We start from the raw sequence: 5,269 nt of genomic DNA on the forward strand, positions 1-5,269 counted from the left end.
ACTAAAATATCTTCCACAATGCCTCGGGGCTGCGTCACTGAACGGTTTGCCATGTGAATAGTCATCTTTATAGCCTTCAACTTCTGAATATTTAATTTTTTTATAAAACGAATAAGGCATCAAATTTATGCTAGCCCCTGAATCGACTAAAGCATAAATCTTCATGTTATTCCCAAACTCACATGGAAGAGTGAGTCGTCCAGGATCCCCCATCTTCTTAGGTATTTCCCCCAACACAACTTTTAAGCTTTGCTCACTTAGGATCACCTTAGAATTCTCCCTTAATTGCTGATGAGTGTTTAATAAATCTTGTAAGAACTTAGCATATTCTGGAATTTTTGCAAGTGAATCAATAAAAGGAGTATTGATAGGAATACCCTTTAATTGATTGATAAACTCCAGATGTTCTCTCTCTAGTGGACTGAGATTAGCTCTAGACGGGAATGGAAAAGGTGGTTATAAGCTGGAACAAATACGTAATTCTTCTGTTCAGACTTAGCCCACGACGTGAGTATAGCTGGCTCACGACGTGAAGTAGGTGTTCCAAAAGATTCTTCAATTTCGAGCTTTGGCTTCTTTGGCTTTGGATCGGGCTGTTGTGGCTCCACTTCTAAGGCTTCTAGGAACTCAAAAATCGCCTCTTCTTCAATATCTATGGCAATGACATGAGATTGGGTTTTGTTTTCAGGATTTTTCGGGAACATCTTCTCATTAACCAAAGTGGTAAGTTGACCAAGTTGTACTTCAAGGTTATTGATGGAGGCTTGTGGATTCTTTATTAATGCTTGCTGATCTATCATCGTTGCATGATGATTCTTCATTATACTTCTTTGTTATTCCATTGCGGCGTCAGTAGCATCATGTCTTTTTTCTGAAGCTTCCATGAATTTCATCAACATGGTCTCTAATTCTGATTTCTTCTCAACTAGTGGTTTCTCTCTTTGGTAGAATCCCCGGCCAGTTTGCCTAAACTTCTCTTCTTTTTGCTTCTTGTATTCTTCATAAGGCAGCTACTCCTTCTTTGGTTTTCTCCAATCTTCTTCACACTTGTCCCCACTTGAGTAGCATACTTGAGCTTTCTTGTTTCCATATTCATCCATATTGCAATCTTTTGTCGAGTGTGGGCCACTACAACTCTCGCAACCAACTCGAATTGCATGAATTGATTGGTCCAATTGAGTCAATCTCCTATCCATAGTGCTAAGCATTTCAATCACAATAGCCATCTCTTCAGTTTGTGTACCTCCACTGCCTTTTATTCCATCACGCCCGGGGTTGTGATACTCACGAGAGTGCCTTGAAAACTCTTCAATCAGCTCCTTGGTCTAATTTGGGTTCTTCTTCGTTAGTGGTCCTTGTGAATCAAGGAGTTATCTAGTCATGACATTCACCCCATCATAGAATATCGACATTTCCTACTGAATATTGAGGTCATGTTGAGGACAATTCCTTAACAACCCCTTGTAACGTTCTCAGGCCTCGTATAATGAGTCCCCCGGATTTTGCTCAAAGTTGGCAATTGTCTTCTTGAGTTTAGAGATTTTGGAGGGTGGACAAAACTGATCAAGAAATCTCTCACGCAACTAGGCCCATGTGGTGATTGTACCAGGTGAGAGTGCCTTCAACCAATCTTTTGTTGCTCCCTTGAAAGTGACTGGTAGCATCCTTAGAAAAGTTGTCTCCCTTGGGATATTGGGAGTATTAAAATAATCCGCAATATCGTTCACCTCGTCTAAGTGTTTGAAAGCATCCTCGTAATCTTTCCCGTAAAATGAGATATCCTTAAGTGCAGTAAGGATATGTCCCTTCAACTCGAATGTGGCATTGGAAGGAATCGTAGGATGTACTAAACCTGGCCCCACATTATCTCGAATGCGCTTCTTATAGTCCTCCATGGCCATCTCATCAATGTTTGCCATCTCGTTCTCCAGCTCGTTCTCGGGCTCACTTGTATGTAATTCAAATTCAGGCTCAATATCGTACTCGGACTCGACTTGGACGGGTATTTGATCTAAATGCTCAAGCTTGCTCTTGTTCTTTGAAGACGAAATTGACTCCTTCCTTTTCTTCCCCGACTTCTTTGCGAACATTGATTTGAATTCTTGTAAATGTGTCTTCTTTGGTGTTTGATCTTCTTTCACACTCTTATCCTTCTTTTTGTGAAGTGTAGACTCGGGATCTTCAAGTGGTGCTACCAAAGGTGTGTTAGAACCTCTGGTCATGAACTCCTGAAATGAGACAAAAAATGTAAAACTAAATTAAGAAAAACGAACTAAAATAAACAAAACTAAGGATTGCAGTTCTCACGTTGTGAATCTTAAAGATTCACGTCGTGAGTCCTGAATGTAAAAAAAATAAAAATAAAAATAAACAGAAAAATAACTTTTTGCAGGTTTTAACCTACAAAAAGGATCGATTAATTTAAAGCAAACAAACTAATAAACTAAGTCGTTCCCCAACAACGGCGCCAAAAACTTGATGTGCACGAAAGTACCCACTAATTTTATAATTTATAACCTAACAATGTTAACTAACTAAAATGCACCTAGGCAATGTACCTAGTCGAATTATAGAATAGTTTGGTAAGTCGGGTGTCGATCACAGGAAACAGTGTTGACTAATTAATTTATTTACTACTAAACTAACCTAATTACTAACAAAAGAATCGTTTTTATCTAATTTTGCAAGTTTAGATGAACTTATTTCTTTAACAAAAACTCAATCAATAAACAAAACACTTCTGTTAGTTCGAATATGCTTTCACTCAATGGTTATACATTAGCTATAACTATTACGGTTGGTTACCAATTAAAGAAGTATTAGCAATTTAGTTCTAAATCTACTAATTATTAATCAATTAATGTAAATCTATATATGGTCACACAATAGTTAACACGGAATCAATTATTAAATAAAATTGGAGCCATGAAATATTGATTAATCAAAATACAATTACAGTCATAATATGAGTTTTCTAACACAGCTTAATTCAATGATTCAATTACTTATCTAAGATTAGTTTGATCTTAGCTCTAATAAACTAGTGTTCACTATATTATTAGGTATTCAGATTCATGTAGATTTGTGTTCACTAACTACACAAAACAAGAATTTAAAGCAATCAAATAATTAATTAAAGCATCCTAGGTAAAATCAATCAACACAAGCGTATCACCAACAAGCAAAGTCAAATGTAATGCATTAAAACCATGATTTCCAGCTTCATCTAGCTAACAAAAGCAGCTAGATTTAGCTGGACATACTAACAACTAAACAAACAAAAACTATAATCAAAGACATGTTTAAGTGTACCAATCTATAAACCAAATTATGAACTTCTTCTTCCTTGGTGTTAAAACCAGCTTCCAAATCTTCTTTTCTTATGAATTTCGTCTCCAGGAACCCTTCTAAGCCAGCCAAAAGTCCCCGAAATCGTAATGGGCAAAGATATTTATATTCTCTTCAAATTTACCGTTCACGTCGTGAGAATTTAAAACTCACGTCGTGAACTCAAGGTAATCGTGATCGGCAAGGATTCCTTCACCCGGATGCTTATCTTCTATCTCTCTTTACTTACGTCGTGAACCATCAACTGTTCACGTCGTGAGTACGTCTTTTTTGGGTGTTTTTCGTTAATCTTTTCTTCAAGTCCCCCAAAGTTACAAGCATTGTCATTTCTGGTCCCTTCCTTCTAAAATGCTTTATTTTGGCTGCAAATAACATTTTATCCTCATAAGTACCATAATTCTATGCAAACAACCAAAATATTAAATAAAATGTAGATCAATATTGCCTAAAACTATGTATAAATATGGCAATATCAATCTGCAAAAAAACCTAGAGTCATCGCTGGCTTTCTCGCTGACAAAAAAAAAAGTCGAAATCGCGCTCAGCCATTCTTGGTTCGCCTTCTCCAGTAGCGGAAACCCTAACCATTGTGTTGTCTCCCTTCTTGATCTGAAAACTCATAGTGCTCTAGATCTACAAAAGAGGCTCTAGTGATCTAAAGTGGTTTAGGCTTTGAAAACCCTTATTTCGGTGGCAACTTGTAGTTCCAGGTATGTGGTGGTTTCTGGTAAAAGATGTCGAATAAGGTAGGTAGTGGTGCTCCAGCACTGTAAGAACAGATGGCTTGATCGAATAAAGAATGGAGGCTTGGGAGGTAGTTTTTGGTAGGCGAAGGGCGCGAAAAGGTAGCACCCACCATCTTCTTTAACATTTTCGGTAGATGGGTTCCTTTGGGTGGCAACAACGGTTCTTTTCCGCCGTACAGATATGCCCTTCGAAGGTGTTGATGCAAAAAGATATACGGTTGTTGTGGAGATGATCTCCGGTGATTGGGGAGTTGGATTAAGATGTCTAAGCTCATAACTAAATTGGTATACACTTGTAATTAAAAGCAAATTCGTTTTTTTGGTTGCTCTCATAATCTAGAAACTAAATAGAATGACATTTGGAGAGATAGAGGATAATTTATTAGTTTACTATATGACTAAAATATTGATAATTAATTAAGACTTAATCAAAAATTAATTGGAACTATTTTTTAGATTAATTAAAATTAATTGAAGGTGAAAGGACTTAAACTGTAATTATTTAGAAGCTGAACAATGGAAGGGTTCCAGAACCTTCCCTTCTAGATGGTTTTGAGGATGCCCTAATAGGGCATTCTGGAAGCCTCCTGAAGATAAGGAAACTGGATAACCACCTGAATTTGAAATATTATTATTATATTCCAAATTAGGGTTTCCAAGGTTTTCCTATCAGCTATAAATAGGACCCCTTAGGTAGCCTATTTTCACTCACTTCCTAATCCCATAAGGATAGCCGAATTTTGCATCCCCACTACTCTCCCCTCTCTCGTCTTCTAGTTGCTAGGATTTGTGTGTATACCATTAGAGACACTAACTTTTAGTGATAGCTTTCTAAGGAACAAAGGAAAGCATCATGAGAATTATTTGCTATAATGATTCTAAGGTATGTAAACCCTAACTCTTGTATATTTCGATTATACTAGAATTTCGATAGGGTTCTTTGTAACATCCATAAAATTCAAGCCAATTTAAAACCTTTTCAACCAATTAAAAACCATTGAAATTATTACAAAATGTTTTCAAAATAGTTTCATACCTGAGTTCACAGAAATCATCATCATAAAACGAGGAAGTGTACGGTCATGCCTTCGACTTCCCACGGTCATCCGCTGTACCTAAAACAATAATCTATAAATGTACGCTCGAAAGCTTAGTGACTTACCGCCAAAATAACC

At 36.9% G+C, this 5,269-nt stretch overlaps 1 non-coding gene across 1 annotated transcript; it reads left to right on the forward strand.

Moving 5' to 3' along the window:
- Positions 1-1,428: 1,428 nt before the first annotated feature.
- LOC111898186 (small nucleolar RNA R71) lies at positions 1,429-1,535 on the forward strand. The gene has a single exon (XR_002852533.1). It is a non-coding gene; the product is annotated as a small nucleolar RNA R71 (small nucleolar RNA).
- Positions 1,536-5,269: the final 3,734 nt, after the last annotated feature.

Source organism: Lactuca sativa, chromosome 1, assembly GCF_002870075.4.
Source record: "Lactuca sativa cultivar Salinas chromosome 1, Lsat_Salinas_v11, whole genome shotgun sequence".
Lineage (NCBI taxonomy): Eukaryota > Viridiplantae > Streptophyta > Magnoliopsida > Asterales > Asteraceae > Lactuca > Lactuca sativa.